This window comes from Folsomia candida, unplaced genomic scaffold (assembly GCF_002217175.1).
Source record: "Folsomia candida strain VU population unplaced genomic scaffold, ASM221717v1 Fcan01_Sc006, whole genome shotgun sequence".
Classification (NCBI taxonomy): Eukaryota; Metazoa; Arthropoda; class Collembola; order Entomobryomorpha; family Isotomidae; genus Folsomia; species Folsomia candida.
In genome coordinates, this window is record NW_019091198.1 from 1,383,230 (window position 1) to 1,404,494 (window position 21,265).

A 21,265-nucleotide genomic window follows, 5' to 3' on the forward strand; every position below is an offset into this window, starting at 1 on the left:
TCAAGTAGCAGCAACACAGAAATAATGATAATAAGGTCATAACATCAACATTCTGCCACTGACGGAGATTGTTTTCTTGATTTTGACTTTTTCTAGTCATTCCTTTATTCAAAGAGGGCAAGGCTTTGCAAAGTACAATATTGCATGAAAAAATCTTGACTGCAGTTGAAGTACATTTGATACTAAATTCAAAAAGTCAAGCATGTATGTATCGTAGTGAGAACTTTTGATTAATACATTTTTGAAGGTCATAGATCTACTTGTATCCTAAATCCTCATTGTTTTTCATCTCAAGATCAGCTCCAAGATCTTATTCGACCCTATTGTCGAATGAAAGTAAAGTAAATGTTGTGGAGGGAGGCTGACTTTTTTATATTCAGATAAGTTAAGTGAGGTCGGCGGGTCGGCAACGGAGCTCTGGACTGGTATTTCATTGTTAAAAATAAGAGAAAATATCATCATCCTGAATGTAAAACATGTTGAATGAAATGGAGTCGTGTTCTTCGAAAGATCTGTTAATGGACGAAAATAAAATGGGGAGAACACGATAAAAAATGAGACAGGTAAGTAGTAGGCAGGTTGTTGTTGGCCTAGGTTGTTGCTTCTGCTACTTATGTATTTTCACCCGTCTTCTTCATGCGTAATCAACTACACAGCTCATCAAAAGATGCCTATCTATCCATCCATCTAATAATACTCGCTTTCGTTCACTCCTGACTTCCTATTCAATTGAATTCTTCCCTCGATGTGATAATCTGTGGGAGAATCGACGAGGATGAAATTAACATCATCAAAATCAAAACAACTCCCCTTTCGTTATTTCCCTAAACAAAATTGGAGTAGGAACATGAAGGCAATCATTAATTTGGTTTCAGACAGCGGCAAGGCTGGGCAAGGTCATTACGAATGAAAACAGAAAATATAGACGGAATATTTATCCATGGAAAGACATTGATTAGTTGATGCAGGTGAGTAATAATGCAAGTATTTATCTGTTACAACAATTAGTGAGAATATTTTGTGCATCTTTAAAGTTACAAATTCTGTACGCCAAAATGTCAAGCATAATTGTATCATGATTTTTCGTCTTTCGCATTGCGCCATCAAAAAGCAAGCTTCATTCATCTTTCTGCTCCAATATTTGATTTATGATTCGACTACTTTCTGACTGCGGTGAGGTCATACTATCAACAGCATCAGCACCGCATCGACTGTCTCAACAATGCAATGATTTGAATCGTCATGATGGATTAAAGCTGCTGGAAGTTGTACAGGAGCAAATCATGCATCTTTTTTAATACAAGTCAAATCAATGATTCGGATTTTGATTATGATGATGATGACGATGGATGCGTAATAAGGAAGAAGGATGATTCCGTCACCTTTTCATACTTTGCATATATACAAATTCCCTTATACATTCCTTCTCATGGGACGTAGACGACTTTTGAAAATAAGATAACTTTGTTACCAAAGGCAAGCGGACTATGAAGAAGATTTGGTAACTACTGCAACTATGTGCATAGCTAAATAAACAAGGGTGAAATGAGAAAGCAGTGATCAGCATGAGTTGCTCACATCACATCATCCCCAGCGTCAATCAATCGCCCTCACTCAACTAACCGCATATCTAATCATGACATCGCATCAATCGGACGGAATGATGAGTCAAAGAGTTATTGAAGGTAATGGTAATAATTATATTCATAATTTGGAAGGTTCTTGCCAGAGTAGTAGAAGGGATGCCCAGAAGGTAAGAGTTGGATGAGAAGAGCACTTTGATTTGGAAGGCCTCCGTACATATGCAGTATCACTCACACGTATACATACGACGACGAAGACGACTATTCAACAAAGAATTTCCCCATCACCTGGCCATTTTTTACCAGCTTTATTCGTCTTCCCTGACTGCCTCTTATTTTTATTGTTATTGCTCTTCAGAATAGATAACTAACCCTCTCGACTTTATTTTTACTCCCGCATTTCTTTTCATTCTCGGGTGTTAAGCATATGCCGAACTATTTCGAGAGGAGACGTTTCAAAATGTTGTTTAGTGGACTATTCAATAGATCCGATGGATGCTGAGAGAGCATGCAAAGTCAGAAAGGGGTTTAATAAAGAGTTATGATTTCTAAATTTTGAAAAGAATGGTAAGAAAAACGGCCAGTAAGAATACAAGATTGCTCAATCCGGGATGTGGCGATTGTGATTTGTGTACATGTCATTCATTTTCATAACTTTTATATTTGAAGGACAAAGTACTGCTTTGGCATTTTTGGTTGAGGTTATTGATTTGGCTAAGTTGTGTAGCTCTGATTGACTAAACTATAAAAATTGGAAAATTATCTCGTATAAAAGATAACTGTGTACTCTGTAATGTGCGAAAGTTTCATGAAAATATCTGCTATTTTGCAGATATTCTCGATCTCGTAGTCTCGTCGCATATTGACAGAAAATTCACTTGCTCAAGAAGTTGGTCCAAGTGTGCAAATGTAACAATAAGTCGTAATTAATCGATGAAAATAACAAATGTTTATAACGGATCAAAGGATTAGCGTTTGTCAAGTTTATTAATCTGTTCGATTATTCAAGAAGTCATGACTACATTTCAGTTTTGCCACATTTTTGTAAACAGGACTGCAAGTGGTACTTACATCTTAACTGCATGCATATTACAGTAAACTTATTTTATACCCACTGTAAATAACGGAGGATTCTCATCCTCATTGGGAGTTAAGAATAGGAATCTCTTCCTTGCCGTGAAAAATATTAAACCTCAACTATTTCAGGGTGAAAAATATTTCATGTCTGATTAAAGACATTGAAATTCAAATCTTCTGCTCGCATTGTTAATAATTGGGCCCATCATTCATAAGAAATGTAGTGCTGAGGTTGATAAAGAGTTTTAAGCTGTTCTCCTAGGCAAAGAAGAAGCCGATCTTCTGTAACATCCTTTTTCTACACGGTCTCGAATTCGACCCTCATCCCCCAATTAGTGTCACCAATAAAAAGAATTGAATCCGTGTCATAACATAACTCACGGCTGTACATAATTTACATACGTACACATACGACACACAACCCCAAGTTAACCAATCTGACTAATGACACCCACAAATTCAGGATCAACAATGTGAACAAGCCTGCAGAGAGATTAGTCACATTTACCTCGAGCAGTATCAGCGACAATGTCAACAATGGGTTGAATAGGAGAGGACAATGTTATCCTGCTATTTCCCCACGACTAGGTCTTCACACCTTGTCCTATCTCCTATCTCGTTTATCACGGTGGTTGACATTCCTCGCTCTTCTCTCCAATAGTAATAATATAGCAACTACGAACTCAACTTTCTGGATAAACATGATAATGGAAGGATGGATAAGCTGCATTCCCGTTTTATGCTAAATTCTGCTCGGGTCGCTGATTCTTTGAAAACTATTAAATCTCTACAAAATTTTCAACAAAAATTTGCATGCAAGCGTATTCTCAATTAATTATTGTTTTTTTGGCAACGCAGTTTTAAGAATTTTAAAGTATTATATGAATACACCAATTAATCATTGTGATAAACGAAATTAGAAATGCATAGAAAGCTAAACATAATTCCAGTTGAGCAAATTAGGTAATACTAAATGCTTAAATTCGTCAATATTTAGGTAAAAAAAGGTTTTAACATTTATATATATTCCACTTATTCAAGAAACTTCAACTGGTTAATTTGTACTTTTTAAAATCACGGCCTCAACAGTAATGCTAGAACCGTTAGCATAAACTTTGGCCTTTTTAAACCATTAGACACAATTGCCTGCTTAATCCATTAGCGAAAGGTGACATGCACGGACAAATTTAATCTTCAAAGAAACGACGCTGCGTATCACCTTGATGGCAGTGTAAGTAAAATCTTCTCCTTTTAGTCTCCACTGAGTTTAAAGAACATGGCATTTTAATTATCATATAATGAGAACCTCAAATCACCAGAGTGACATGCATGCATGCAAACCATATTTTCATTTTGTGGAAGGCAAAGAACAAGAAAAAGTAGGCACGATGTGCCATGTTGCCTTGTATGCTCATTTCCACTCGCCGATGTATCTGGCTAATTTATGTGATTTCGCATTTGTAAGTGAGAGAATGTTTGTACTTGGTCAATCGCGGTGTCTATCTGGCCCATAATTTAACCAACATGTCCACCGGCCCTCCATTCTTCTTTCTTCTTCTCCATTTTCGCGAGCAATTTATGAGATGAATTTGCAATCCAGTCAATAATTTGTAAACTTGCTGCAGCAATTATTTTCAGAGAAATGTGAAATTAGCGTAGACTATTATTTACCATATCTAGTCCTAATTAATGATAAAAAATTTGCTGCAAGTCCTATAGCTAAATACACGAGCTAGGACATATTTAGTTATGCAAGTAGTGAGATGATGCAAATCAGGGAGGCTTAGTTTAATGTATTCACGAATTTTGCACATGGCGCAGACGAGACAAAGGAGAAAAAAATATTCTTAAACATGTCAGACTTTTGCTATTTTTCCCTTCAGTTGGCTTAGCTTGCATGTCAAGGCGAGCCAGATGGCGATTGTAAAAATAAAAATGTCGGAGATCAAGGCACAGCTCATCGAATCGTGCCCACCATATTGCGAATTTACTTTTTTCATACATCCATTGTTTTCCTTGCCCGGCGGAAAAGCAGCAGTGCGAGTCAAGTCAAGTTCAAGTTAATTAGAGGTTAGCAAGTAAGTTAAGTTGTCACTAAAAATTATGCAAATGAGCAGCCTCATGTATTACTAAATTAATCTGGACCACTAATCTCTGTCACTGCTTGGCTCTCCCCCAATCAATTTCACACATCTTAAACTCAAAAGCTGTAAACTTGTAGGACATTCGGTTCTACTTATTGAAATGTAGAACTTAGTGGATGGCTATCTGCAGGGCAATAGTAACGAGGCCGACAATTAAAATTTCATAGAGATTTTGAAAATCTGCATAAAAACAAGTCATTCGTTTTCCTGCAAGTAAAATATTACGTATCAAATGAATTACGTAAGGAGGAGTGCTCCTTCAAAATTTAATTTAACTGAAATCAGCTTGATTTATTTAGATTAATTAATCGGTATGGCTAAATTGAATAAATATTTATGCATTATTTCCAACAAGAACGAAGACATTGAAGTTTCCATGTCATGTGCATGATCTAGTTTTGCGTGATCAAATAAATTATGGCTTCTGCGAAAAAAAAACATAATAAATTTCAAAAGACAATGGACAATAAAACTAATTTTTTCAAGGTCTACAAGTACTATGTGCGCTAAACAAATTGATCAAAAGCTGGAGCGCTGATACAACGACTTTGCTAAACCATCCAATTTTCAATCAATCAAAATTTAGTAAAACGGAGGCGATGATATTCTACATACATCAAAAACTTGCCGACATTCAGTGAATCTCATCATAATTTAGGTAGAAAACGACTTTTTTCGTGAATTGGTTGTACATACGTCTTGTTCTTGGGCTGAACGAAATAAATTTCGACGGGTATGAGCACATGTCCCGCAAAGTGTCAGATTATTGGATATTACCTGCCGACAGATTGGTGGATTTTCGTTCTCCTTGCCCCCAAGTCAGTCTCTGCTAATTGCCATTGTAAATTATAATGATATTGACAACCTATACGAAAACCATATTGATTGCGCCTTAGACACAAGTGAAAAACAGGCCGATTACGGGGATAAAAACGAACATTAGAATATTAAGCAAGGGAGGAAAGTATTCATTCTTTTTCTCATTCATTAATTGCCATTGCTGCTGTCCACTACACGAAACGACGTCATAATGTCCATTTCGTAGCTTGTTGATGAGTCGTGGAAGCAATCGTGAAGATATTTCTAATGAAATGAATTTACTACTACACGCTTTTCTCTCTCATTTCCACTACTACGACTTTTCTCAAGTTTACAACCTCGTGGAACAACGTGGAATGAATTTGGTTGGAGAGTAAATGGGAAAAGCGTAAAAAAATTGCAGGTGTGGCATGCACTGCTCTTCCTCCAAGTGATCACCAACCAGAAAATAATAAATGAGCATGTTTTAGAATTGAGATGCTAATCAAAGTGGTCACCTGTGGGAACGAGGCACTGCACCAACTTTTCGTCAACTCGCAGTAATAATACTACATTTCTGAATGGATGATGACCATAATAAATGAATGAATTGTCAAGTATTCAACTATGAAGAGGAAAATAAAGCTGCGAGGAATTTGCAAAATTTACTGCGGCTTAAACCTAAGAAATTGAATTTACATCTCAGTAATTATGGGTAGTCTGCTGCTGCTGCTATTCCGTTGATGGAATCTTGTCGACCTTAGCGTTTTAATGTGCGGGTGACTTATGCCATGCAGGAATGCACGTAACATAATATTACTATTACTTTGAAAACCTCGGACGGACTTTGAGCAAAGAAACCACATACGTAATCATGCTACATGGGACAAAAGTGATGATGATGATGAGATGCCTCTCCTTGACAAACAAACAAATAAATTTGTCTCCGAGTAGAAAAATGAAAACCTTGGAGTCATAGAAGAACAAATTTCACCGTGATTTGATTGAGATGATGATTTGACGACTTTGTGAGTGATGGGATACGTATTAGAAGATAAGTCTGTGGGTGATCAATTTTATGCATTTTTTTCTGGTTGGGTTGCTTCGTATCTGTCTCAGTTTAACCTTGGCTGCCAAATTGAAGGCAGCAAATTAACTAACTGTGCACATTTAATTCTTTGGATTAAATGCCTTTGGGTGCTCGTTTTGTGATAGATCTCATCTCGAGGGGCGTGCGTGCTGCTCTTAAAAAATTCTGCCTCGCACCAATCGAAATAAAGCCAGAGCAGATGCTGCACTGGTTCCTGCGAGCGAGTTGCAAAAACCAGATTTTGCAAACATGGCGATTGGCTGCTCGCCTTGTTGCAAATTCTGTAAATCTGCAATATCAAACATGTATGTACCTGGTCTGTGCGCTGACCACCACATCCCACAACTCAATAAAGCCAGCCTCCATATTCGTAATCCTTGGGCGGACAAAAGGATTTGCGCAAAATGATTTGAGGCGTGTAATAATCCTTCTTCTTCGTAATGATAATTCGTCTATCGCAAATTTTTTGTCCCATCCTATTTTTCGCTTCGTTATCAAATTGATAATATGTGTCCCAAGTCTAATAAACAAATGTTGCTCCTTTGTTCTCTCCATCATTATTACGTACAAGAACATGTTCGTGCCGTGTTTGGAATGAAAGGACTTGTTTTTGATATCATGATGCTGGTAGTTTCATGTCTATAATAATATTTAATTCCTCCAGACTAACTACGACTTAAAGACTGGTCATATGGGTCGTAGCTATTTATTTATGAACCATAATTTTAAAAAGGCCAGGTTTTATGGCAAATTAACACAAAGATATCTCAGACGTTTCTTTCATGTTTAAATCAATTCTACCTAATCTTCAAGTATAATCTTACTAAATCTATCTGTATTTGGTAGCTTATCCTTTGAACATTGGTGGAAATTGTGGTCACGCAAAAGGTTCTATCATACTTAATAAAATGAGAATTGTAATACATATGCAATATGGAGATGAGATTCTGTAAATGATCTTTGTTCAACCTTTAATTAAAATCAATAATGCCTTCCAATTTCACTTTCAAGTATTTATTACCCTTTTTATGCTTTAATTTGTTAAATCATTAATTAATTTGAATCACAACTTGATCTCATCATCGATAACAGGAATTAAATAATTTATTTTACAATATAATTTATTTTTTACGCGAAATATGGCGTCTTCCTAAAGTACTTCCAAGTAAACAAATATTGCTAAATATGATCAAGCAATTAACATCTTGAGTGATCTATACCACTAAAAACTAGAACTTGAAGGTCACGTTAAATTCACATTGGCACATTATCAGAAAAAAGAAAGAAGGAATGATTTAGTTAATTTGACATTTGGAAGCGTCAAATGCGATTTGCTTTATTGGAAGAAAATTGGATGATGATGATGGTGATCATCACACATTTGAGGATAACCGACAATCATAAGCGTCCAGATATTGCGTATTTATTAGTCTGATTGAGAAATGATAAGTGCTGACACTCTAATGATGGGAAATATGTATATCATGGAACTGTTTAAAGCTAAAATATACAAAACAATGAAAAGCAGGACAAAAAGTTGAATGTTCAAGTCACTCCGGTTTCTTCCTCACAATAATCTTCTTGCCTTCCTTCCAAATCTCACAAGAAGTCGTGACTCGTTCATTTCAAACATTTTCAATTATTTGATTTGATTTCATCCCTTTCGAAATCATCTCGGCATTCAATTTTACAAATATTCAATTACGCAGGAGCGAGAACCCACCTTCTCGTAACACATTCCTCATTCCGTTTATTGAATGAAACCCTCTTCCGTCATGACATTTCCCCATCTGCCTCGTAAGTTAGTGGAAGAAGGAGAAGAAAAGCGCTGTTTGAATTCATGGGACATTTCTCAAAGGCGGTTTCAGACCTTGCAAAGAATTTCATTTCAAACTTATTATGCCAAATTCTATTCAGTTTCTCAAGGACCAAAAAAATAAAATTATATCTGCAGGTTTTCCAAAGAATACGTTTTAATGAGGACGGGAAAAGTCTTTTGACTTTTGGCAAAAGTACGACATTGTCTTCTATGTGCAGACTTGATCACTTTACACACGACTTCCTTTTCACCTCTTCCTCTTCTAATGTGCAATAAATTAGTACTGATTTACAAATCAGGGACAAAAGCCTGCATATAAAAGTACGTTTCAAAATAATGACACTGAAATATATCCGCACAAGCACAAACACAAACAAAGAGAGGAGAGCGAAACCATTATTTCTTGACTAAAGAAAAGGAATCCAGCAAGAAATATATGTGCATATCTGCAGACTTCGTAATAAGGGCAATAAAAGTAGTTGGAGTTGTAAAGCCTGAACAAATGCGTTTATTTGCACGAAAGAGGCACATACGTGATTATTTAAGGGTAATTTAGTAATTTGAAAAAGCCTGTTGTCCATATGATCGACATGCACACAAGCACACCTCAAGTTATCAATTACTTTTATTTTATTGCTCTCAGCTTTTACCTTATCTATGCAAAGTTTATCGCTGCAGATGAAATATTTGTTGGTCCATTATTACTGAAAATTTTAAAACCTTTCGATTGTGTGGACCAATAATCTTGGTATAAATCTTCCATTCATGGTGCATCATTAAAGGCTACTTTGTTTCACTGGTCCAGTTCAGAGGCAATTGTTTTTGCAATTTGTTCTAATAATGCACTATAAATCTAGACGTGATTCTCAAGACTTGTTATTATCTCGACTACTCGTTGTGTTCCTGTATTGTCTATGCTCCTATCTGTCCATTGTCTCATCTATGAGGCTTCTCGATCCGTGGGCATAGAAATCATTTATTGCTCTCGTGTTATGACCAATGAATTAATGAATAAATACATTTTAAATGTTATTTATTGAAATTAAATTCTGGAGGCACAAGCACAGTCGAAAGATTCGGTAGTAGATATTCTTCTTCCTAATTGCTGCCTTTGCGAAACAAGTATTAGAACTGGATCTTTTAATTTTGATTGTTTTGATAAGTGATAAAGTTTTACAACTTGGAAAATTTCATTAAATATCAAACCTTGATTTTTTTGTGCACATGATTTTTGCTTAATTCAGGTAAATTTTGCTTTTATTTCATGAAACCGCAAAGTACACTGCAATTTTTCAGTGCAATTATTATATAACATATAATTCATGAGAAGCCTGCTACTTGCTTTTGTAATAAAAATTGATAAATAATTCGTGTGTGGTTTCTTCCGCATGCATATCAGCAGCACGCTATTCGGTATGAACTAATTCTTGGGCTCATGAAATCCAGTCTTTTTCTTCAAAATCCTTCCGTCTTTGTCTGCATAACGTTTTTTCATGCGTCTGCTTCTGCGCTTATTATGCATGGGACAAAGCTGGATGATGATGAGTACTAGGCAGTGGTTCCATGTGCATGGCTTAGGATGCAAATGAGTGCAAATTTCCCCTTTAAAGCTCTACATTACACCCATCTAATGGGAACTTGTGGCCAAACCCAGCAATTTCAGCCGCAGAAATGCCAACTGTTAAAATTAATGAACGAACACTGATTGATGCGACGCGGACTTGGGCTTAAGATCTTTCAGTCACAAAAGAAGAAGAATACGAAGAAAGGAAAAGGAGACAGGTGCCGATCGATCGTGGTAATTGGAGTTCGAGTGGTGGTGGACTCTATTCATTCTGATCATGATCCGACGGTTGATTTAAAGGGTCAAGAACACGTTGTATTTAAATGACCAAAAGAGAGATGGAAAATAAAAGAAAAATGCAAAATGCAAAGTGGCAGACCGAGCAGGTCGAAAGAAGCCCGTGTTGAACTGACCATATGTCATCAGAAGAAGAAAGCAAGCAGTTCGCCGAGTTGATGGGCCGACGGATGGGAGGATTGGATGGACGTGATTTTGAATTTTTGACCTCTTCCCGTGCACAATCAACATCAACATGGATATAGGCGAGAGTGAGTAGCAAAAAAGTTGATTTTTTGATCATTTGACGTACGCAGGGAGGCAAGTAAAGTAATATTTGCCAGCTGTTACCATTTCCAACCGGGAGGGTGCTACTTCTTGTTTTGATTTAAACAGTTTTTTATACAAACTTGCAATTCAATGCCAACCATCCAAATGCAATGAGCAGAGTTACGGACATTTGGATGTCGAGGGTGAAGGTGAAGGTCTCCAGATCAACTCTAAGGGAATGTAACAAAGGGTTTTATCAGTAATGATTCCTGGTCTGCTATCTTATGCCATGTTCTCATTTCGTAGCCCCAAGACAATAAACAGCAAATGAAATCAAGGCATGATTCGAGGAATGTCAGCTTCTTTGTCATGGACAAATCTTCTCAATTCAAAAGCGTATGCATTCACCCGAAGCTCCAGAAATGAAAAAAAGTATTGATAACCATGCATGTATATTGAAGGGGAAATTGAGATTCTTGGCTTCATCATACTTTTGGAACATCGTCATCTTTAGGATGTCGTTGACCAAAGAAACAAACACGATTCACGCCCGGTTTCAACTATTAACCACTATTTAGGAAGAAAGTCGACCAGTTGAGGCCCCTCAATTCTTAAGACCGACCGAGAATGCTCAAAATGCCCAGGACTGCAGAGTTCAACAGACAGGATTTCATACACAGTAAACTGTTTGCACAAAAATGAGTTGATTTCATAATTTTGTTTTACTTTTGTTTAATCTGAATCCGGTCCCTCTGGTTTGACAAGCGATATTCATGCAGACCACACCAAGACAGGGAGACAGGTGCAATTTTTTCTCTCCTGTGTAGGAATTGTAAGTCTTGGGTAAACCGAGTCGATCTGCTCATTTTTTTGTCCTCTTATCAGACGTTCCACCTCGGACGTGTGTGGTGGCAAGTGCTGACTGACTGCCCGTGATCCGTGATCTACAAAGATCAGCAAGCCAAGCGTCATCTTATATTAAAATTTGGCGTTAAGGAAGTTGGCTTTGCTATCTTATAGCCAGTGAAGAAATTGATGGAAAGATTTTTCTGAAATTGGACAGGAAATTAAATACTAATCCTAAGTAAGTTTTCCTCAAGTTTCTTTGTGCGCTTTTCGAACCATGATGAGCAGATTGCTATGTAACATGTCGCAAGATATTCATTACCACAGCTTGACTAATTTCAAGACGAAGAAATAGTTAAGCAGTCGAAATCCAATTCATATGTCCACTGGATTAAATATGTAGATATGTCAACTTGATTATCACGTATGGATGACTTTTGTTCGTATGCATACATAATTTGACTGTCTTGATGTTCAACCTGCTTACTATGAGCCTAATAGACTGTGAAATTTGCTCACTGTTGTTTCTTGCATTACTTTTGAGGAGTGCTTAACTTTTGTCCAGAGAAAGCTGTAGGGCGAGGTTGACAGGGTTCTGTCTTGGAGGGTGGCATCTTTGTCGTCGGGAGAAAGCAAGTGGACGACTTGTTTCAGTTTCTTCGGGGCCAGCGGAAAACTCTTGGCCTCTCATGGCAGCTTGTGCTGTGTACAAACTGCTCTAATTAACACGACTCATTAAACCTGCTGCTTTAAGTGACTTCTCTTGTTTAATCTCCACGGGAGCTGAACTCTGGACAGGCATTTAGATTAAGCAGCTAGACTGCTCTACATTCACCTCACATCTCGAGGTGGGGCAGGCAGATGTGCAAAAAGTTGATTACATTAAATATTTGACCACTTGATTTGTGGCACATTGCTCCATCAAATCTGGTCCACGACGACTAGTCAACCAGCCAGCCAGCTAGCTAGCCAGCATCATTATTGAAGGAATAATTGATGTTGATGTAAAATTCCTGGGCTGGCATTGGGACGGAATAGCCGGAGGTAATTTTGGAAATAATTTAGCAAAAATTAAATCTTGTAACTGACATGGTACACGAGCGGATGAGTCCGTCTTGCTGGGCTGATCTCATCTCATTTATTGCATGTTTCCCTGCTATTAGCTCAAGATGGGGTTTTATGGACGCATTTTTAATTTGACACCAAACCAGAGATACTTTGTGTCAGAAATTCATATTGCAGTTATTTTCCAGCGGCTATAACTACTCATATTGAACAAACCTGGTGGCGTGGTACCAGCAGTACCGTACCAACCGTGGTATATGGTGGTAGCAAATACCAGGCCCGGGCCCCGCAGGGGCCCGGGCCACGTCGCTTGCTTTACACTAGATATAATCGACCTCTTGTATTTTGACGATTTTAGAAAAGAATGCGCTGAAAAATCTTCTAAAAATTAAATATTGAGCTAATATTTTTGTATGTGAGCAATTGTTCTAATTCTTGAGTATTTTTTGCAATGGTTAAATGACTCAATACTCACTCTCCTTGGCTATATTAAGATCTTAATTTCATCAGCATGTGATTAGAATTTGATTATGAGTATGTAGTCAGAGATAATCAGAGCAATTGGATCAATTATGTTAGATTTGTTAAGCTTTGACGTGACTTCAAAAAACTCAAAATTTGTATTGTTAGGATTAACTGTATCTGTAATTTTCAAAGTTGCATATTTTGAAATTCCAAATTGGAGACTTGAAATTTTTAGACATTCTACAACGAACAAAACTCGCTGTCAAACATCAATGGTTTAATAAGCATGGGAACGCTTACTGTCTCACCTCGATTTCGGTCCAAATTTTCTTACAGTCTTAATTGATAGATAATTTTGTGCAACTTAAAACAACTTTGTGATACAAGATAAGGTGAGAAACCAAACTTCGCACAATATTAGGAGAGAGCTGTATCAATCGTGATTATTCAATTGCTTTAAAAATAACCTAACGCTTTCGGAATGTGGAAATAAACATGAAATACCCAAACATCTATAATTATACTCAACTCACCAAGACATGAAATATGTGATGCAAATATTTTCCTATTTTTTGCGAATTTGAAATTTCATTTTTAGTTTTATTTAAATCCAATAAAATTTAAAACTTAGTTTATGCACAATAAAAAAGTTTTCAAAGAGAACCCTTTTTATCCCAATAAAATTTGGCTAAATATGTATTCCAAAATTGAATTTCATGTTTTTTCATGAAAAGTAACAAAATGTCAGTTTTGAAGCAAGCTCAATGTCATCTAGGTGAGCACTATGAGTCTAAAGAAGGTATGAGAAAGTTATTGGATATGTCTCACGATTCAAATTTCGAAGTTTGTTTGATTACAAAGTTTTTTCTAATCTCTACCAATAAATGTAGCAATCCATTTTGGAACATTCGTAAAATTCCAGCAGAGTAATTCATGAAAAATCCTTTCGGTGTTTTTAAATTTAGTCATATGTTGCTATAAGAAGAAAAAATTTGATTTTATGAACTTTTTTGCTTGGTCTATAAAAGGAGCCTGACTTTTTAAACTTTTTTTGAAAAACAATAAAAATCAAATTTTAGGAAATTTTACATATTTTCTTAATTCGCAAAAAATGACAAGTATTTGACTCACTTTTTTGCGGAATGGTGATCAGCATGAAATTTTCAGTGGCTTTTGAACATAATTTAGAAAGTGTTCAATTCGTAATTCCGATAGAAGTTGGTTATATCAAATGCAGAGGAAAAATTACACGTTAATTTGCAGCTAAACATGTAGAAGATAATCGAGATCGGACTGTACTGAAGGTTCCCTTGTATTGAGATAAAATTTACAGTACTTAAAGATTTGCGTGCAACTTGAGTACTTTTGAATTTTCTACTTGCCGTTAGAATTTTCAAAAATATGGTTATGTTACAAATGCAAGTAATTAGTAGCTACATATTAGTTGGAACTGCAGTACCCGCCTAACATATTTTGGGGCGAAAATGTTGTACATAATAAATAATATTTAAATTGTGAAAAGGCCCGGTCCCTAAACATATACCAGGCCCGATAATTTGGCGGTACGGCTCTGGGTACCAGCAACAGCAGCAGTCTGCTTGTACATATGTAAAATAAAATTTGGAAATGTGGAAGCAATAGAGTTTATGTCCTCCTGCTGCGTTATGATGTTGACCTGTAACTCGGTTCAGCAATAAGAGAAACAGCAGCCATTAATGCGCCGAAACATTGTCGAAAATATTAAGGGTGAAGGATATAAAATAAATCGCAAAATTATGCCGTGTGCACTATCACACTCGCCACTACGACCAGTAAAGTGTGGAACAAGATGCAAAGTAAATAAACAATTAAGTCATTCCGCAACATGGATAAGACGCAATCCAGTGACGGCAAAGAAAACGCATTAAACTTGTCAAGGGGTGGGTTCTAGGATGATAATATTCATCCACTTGTAATAAAATACGCCAAACGAGTGGTGTGTACGACGTGTAATTTTAATTTTTCATTCAAATATGTATGTACCTTCCCCGACATGTACATACTTGAGGTTTACCTTGACCATGTACATACGTTTTTACCAATTAAAATTCAGAGGGGTTCCTGCATTAGCCAATATTTGGATTATCATTATTGTTTTACATGTCAAAGTGTTGGATGAGTTGTGAAGTGTGAAGTTAGTTAATTCACTTAATATTCTGGAAAGTTGCTGCTGCTGATTTAAGAATTGAGCTGTGGTGTGGCTTGCAACCTTCAAAAATAAAGAATTATCGTGTAATATGCAGTCTGATTTGCACTTTCTGTCCATAACCATTACTTACGAAGCGAGGAACGATGGGGGCGTTTTAATTCTTGAATTGTTATGTTTTTTAATTGTTTCAAAGGAATGAAGTCATACACACTTGGCTTAAAATGATGTCAACAAAACTTTCTCAAAGTTTACTTATTCTTAACAAAAAAAATATGTTTTAGAGTAAAAACATGCCGAATTATTCTCATTGCCTGATTTGAATCAACTTGGTTGTCTCAGCTTCTTTTTTTTCAGTTTTTTAACGTTTGGAGCTGCCGAAAGGGTTGGGATTTAGTTCAGTGTCAGTCCAGTGAGTCGTCCTGCAGTTTGTTAGCTGTCCCATAACTAGGACGAGATTAAATTAATCCCGGGATCACATCAAGATTGAAGGAACGAGATCATGATAAAGGGCGAGTTGAATTTTTATGTGACCATTTACTTAAACGAAACTGCATCCTCTTCACCATCATCACGGTGTCAGGTAGAGTTACCTGCGATCAACAAATTGACAAAAACCAGGAGAGATTTCACTCTGATTCTTCTTCCTGGGAGTGATCTGGAATCTGATCGTGGTTGGTCAGCAGCAGATCAGATTTCTTCATTGAGATGCACAAGCTCGTTAGCTGTTCTTTCTTGCTCGCCTCACTGAATAGTTATCAGAATCAGATCGGTCGAAAATATTGGTTCAATCAGAGGCTGCTCTTACATCATAATCAAATCATATACAAAATCTACACACGCACATCATCATTAAACGCGTGAAACGTCTTAATCAGAAACACAACCATTTACTTACTTGCATTTACTTACCCTTTGCATATATATGCAAAGTATTTGTAAGTAAATCAAAATTCATGCATGACTTCTTCGCATGGCCGGAATTCGTAAATAGTTTTCTGATTTGATGTGACATGATAAGAATTTACAATTTTAAATATTTATTGCTTAGATCGTAAACTTTTTAGAAAAGTTTTGCCTTTTACCGTAGAAATACTTTCCTGGATGAACAAAGTAGGATGAAATTTATGTCCATGATACTCCAAGCCCATAGGCCTTCCATCTCTCCTTCCTGATTACTCTATCACTGACAACCGCTGCCTCACGTCGGTCACTATTAATTTTATGCGCCGAGTGTAATAAGGACCATTTGAGGCTCCGAAGTCAACATCCCGCTCGTGGCGATAGGTTCAAGTCACCGCCACACTTTTTCCCTCTCCGCCGCCTGCTTGCTGTCAGTAATGAAGTCGATTAATTATTTAATTTTCTCGAGGGGTTTCCATTAATTGAGAGCAGTGGTCAATGGTCAGCAAGTAGTAGCGGAATGAAAAGCAAACAAGAGCTAAGTGCTCCAGTTGTTACATATTTTTGGATTATTCGGCTTAATTAGCTAGCAGCTGGCCCCACTCCTAATTTATTCAAACACACAGATTTGAATATAGGTCAAGTCGGACGCATCCACTTCACTTTTGTGGTGCTGGCTCCTGCTCTGACTTTAATTGTTTCCACCAAATTAGCTCAAACCTCGGCACCCTATTGTGGAATTTATGTATCGTATGTGCAGTATGTTGCTCATTGGTCTGCTTTGCCTACAGACAATAATGGCCCGTGTGTAATTAGGTCAAAGAAATTTCTCCAGTGAGAATTTTAAATTCTTCCAATTTTTTTCAAAATGAATTATTTTCCTACCAGGGATAAGGATGACCGGCGTATTAATAAATTACTTAATACGCGTTCCTGTATAAAAACCAGGTCTAGCTTTTGACCAGCTTATCAACTGCATCCTTACCGTCCAGTAACCACACACATCATCATCATCTTTACCCAACAGCACCGCATGACATTCTCAAACTAATATAAAAATGTAATTAAAGAATAAATATAAAAATATAAACTCATTCCACACATGAATCCATCCTAACCGCACGAGTCCACCCAATAATAGAAGGAGATGGACCCTTTTTCTTGAGCTAAACAATTTTTATTTTTACCAGAGTTTTCATTTCTACATGATTTTCTGGTGCGAAAGGATCTTTCCTAAAGGCCGAAATTATTAATAATCCTGCAGGAGATTCACTGATCAGTTGAAGAAGAGAGTGAGATTATTGCTCATCCTGAGGAATTCGACATGATGATCTGGTTGCATTATTCCTTTTCTTTGCCACTACTCACATGATTGGAAACCAAAGTCATAATCATCATCAAAACAATGAGGGCTGCAAAACAAGTGGAGACCATGAACAAGGTACTCGAGTTATGCTCGTCAGGAACTCCAAAAAGTTGAAAAGTGTGTGTGGTCATATATTACGATAACACGTATTTATATGAGTTATATATTCCGCCGACCTCATTTGTGCGGACCATGCTTTACATGTACTTCGTTGGGCATCTCTCCTTCAGAAATTGGATTGGAATCAGTGATTTCTTTTCTGCCTTCATCTTTTTAATGACTCCCTTCTAGCCCCTTGTTTACTGCTGCTTGCTGCCCTGTAATATGGCTCATAACTGACCATGAGAAGTTTGAGGTACTTATTCGGCAGTGAGTTCAAAGATGAGCCCGTCCTTCTCACTTCTTTGTAGACCGGAAGCAATCTTTCTTCTCTTGGAATTTTCGAAATGCATGTGTGTGAGACTTGCTAGTTGTACATACATGCATCCTCCGTATGTATGTACCGTGTATGTTTCCACACCCCATAATAAAATTCTCCAGTCTCCATCCAACAAATCCGTAAATCATCCCTCTCACTGTTTACGGCCTGTTAAGTATTGTACGTAGTTGTTGTTCTTGTATTAGCATCAAGTGGATGGAATTGGACCACAATTTTGGTCGCGGTGCGATGGGATGGTTCAACTTGTTTGTGGAGCATTGTTTCTCGGGACAATTATCCAATTCAATTTTAATACTGACTAATTTTCTTATTTCGTACAAGCCTTCATTACTGCCCTCCGTGGCTTGTTCTTTGCAATTGCGAGAAATTCCTACCAACGCCTACCTTGTGTGTAACCACTGTCATTACCGGGAACAAAAAAATGCGCCAAGTCTCCCATTGTCGTCGCGTCTTGCGGAACTTGTTCTCAAAGGATGCGAAGGTTACATGCTTCAAAGTTTTGTGAAGGAACGAACAAAAACTTTTTGGTTGAGCTTCTCTTCAGTTTTTAAATGATTTAGAAATTTCATACATTTCATTTAGTCACTTCATTATATTAACGCATATTATGAAACTGCAAGGTTTGGAAGATCTCCACTAAAAGTGGTGGATGTTGACAAGAAGATAGAGCCTGCAGAAATCTTTCCAGGAACCAAATAGTACTATTTACATGTTATACGCTGAATAAATGTCTGAAATTAAGTTGACCACTAAAGTGAACCACAAGGAATTCATATTGCGTTTTAGGTTAGATTTGCTTGTAATTATCATTAAGAGGACAGAGTTCCTTAGGTATTTATTCTTGTTTTACTCCCATATACCACACTGATCCTGCATACATACAGAATTTGATTGGTTGTCTTTGCTCGGTTGGAATGAAGATGAAATCTTTTACTTTATTTCATTTTATGAGAAAAATGCCTTTGTTTGGGGTTGAAACGCACCAGTCATAAAATGATCTGACATTTGACTCTGGCCAAAAAGGATAAATGGAAGCCTCACAGTCACTCGGTCTGGGGCTTCTAAAAGTTTTGATTTTCTCCGGGGTGCTGGGTAATACACCTGCTGAGAGATGCGCTGCTGCTCCCCTGATTCAAATATTAATAATGCGATGCAACATTTTACTCCATCCGTGACTCCATGACCCGAAGAGAAAGGGAGAGAAGTACATACAATACGGGAGTGAGTTCTTTACGAGAATTCACAAATGTCTTACAAATTTCAAACGTGGGGTTATCCTTAGTATTCTGAGAAACTGTATACAACAAAACACGCAAATTGTTACTTTTGCACTAGAGTCAACTCGTACTTGTACTCGTACTTAGAGGACATCAACATGGCGAAATGCTCGTCGCATCGATTTTCTCCAATTTTTGATACACCGATCTCCATAAATAAATTGGTATCGGCGGAAAGGTCGGCGAGGGGATTCAAAATGTTTGCGTATACTTTGTTTGTGTTTTAAACTCTGAAGAATTGAAGAATGACAACCCAACACATTCTTCAGCTTCCAGCAGATCAGTAAGTGGTCCTAGACCCAACAAAGTATGTATATTTTGAAGTGTAATTTAGCTATTGTTCTATTGGTAAAGATCTGCAACATATATGTACAAAATTTGCAGAATTAAACCGACGAGCATTTTGCCATGTTGGGTGTGCAATGTCAATTATATAAATTTTAAATTATAAGAGAATATTGCATACAAGATTTCTACACAAATCAGGCCACAACTTGCTGCCAGAGTAAGACGAGATGGGTCCAAAAAAGTAAAAGTAAGAGTCGATATCCTGGAACGATGACCTTAATGCTCAACTGTTAAAAGGGTCAGCAATATATTCATAGACGAATGAATAGTTGTCTAAATTTTAATGTAAATTGATTTCATGTTCATACAAAGTTTCGGATCGTTTGGAAATCGATTATATTTACCCTTGTGTCCACACCTCACTTGGTGGTTTGTGTTATTTGTGTAGGTTATTTAGACCCAGTGGAATTCTTACCTCTGGGATTCTTCTTGACTCTTCTGCTTAAGGATAAATGGATAAAAATGATTCGTTTCATGGCTGCAGAAGGGTTGCTGGTTGTTTGAATCAGTGAGACGAGGAAATAATTTAAAAGCAAACAAATGGTTAAATTAAGATTCAAATCAATTTTGGGTTGTGTAGAGTGCACTCATAATCGCCTTTGAACGTGGATATCAGCGTGTTGGTTACATTTAACCGAATCATTTATAAAGTTAATAAATGATTTAATCCGGAGAGGAGAAAAATTAAATGGCTTTCAATTACTTAACTGTTAAATTTTGACAAGGCAGCAACCGTGAAAATCAATTTTCACTTTGTTTAGCTTCTCAAAGCAGAGTTGGAGCATGTCAAAAAATCACCACCAGTTTTGTGGTAAGTTTTATAAAAATTTACATTGAACAACATTTTCATTTTATGACATGAATTAAATTTATCCCAAAAGCAACCAAAACTCATTCCATTTAGACAACAGAAACCGTGTAATTTTATGAAATGCGTAAAAAAAATTGTAGCAACAACTTCGTATAATCATTTCCCAAGGCCGAATGGACACTTACATAGATCAGAATAATAAGGAAACTAATTTATCCTAGAAAAAGACTCAATGAGAATTGTGGTAGTTTCAGTCCAAGTAAATTCTTTCGTACTTTCCACAGTTTTCTTATTCCATCCATTTCCCTCTCTCTCTCTCTCTCGTAATAAGAGAAGAGCAACTAACGATAAGGACGAAGGAATGAAAGATGAGATTTGATTTGAGAGAGTAATGCCCAAGTAACGCTTTTTCCTCCAGAGATTCATTCATAAATTCCCTATCTGGCTTTTTATAACCAAAGCACCGACCTCAGCCAACGAGTTATTCCATCCATATCAGATAATGCATGGATATTTTTACATAGATTTTACCTACGTCTTCTCCTGCTCGAGATGGATAATAATAATCCCGGACTTACTTATTCCACGAGGAGCTTCTTCTTCCTCCAAATGAACCTTCATCTGCTTCACCTGTGTTATTACCTCATAAATGGGATTGAGATGAGGATAAGGTGAGGAGGAAGGGTTGTGAAGGAAGAGTCGTTAAATAATCTTAGGCGGGTGGACTGAGGACGTGTTTCTTGCTCCGTTCTCTGAATGGAATTCCAATCAAAGTTTTGGTAAAAAATCAAGGTAAACAAGGACTTGGGGTGAACTCTGTGCTAACCCTTTTCCTTCTTCCTCATCTTCTAAGACAATATTTTATCTGGAATCATGCCATGCACTTTGACTTCAGAGCAGCCTCCTTTGATCTCCAATTTACAGGGAGTTGGAAGGGTA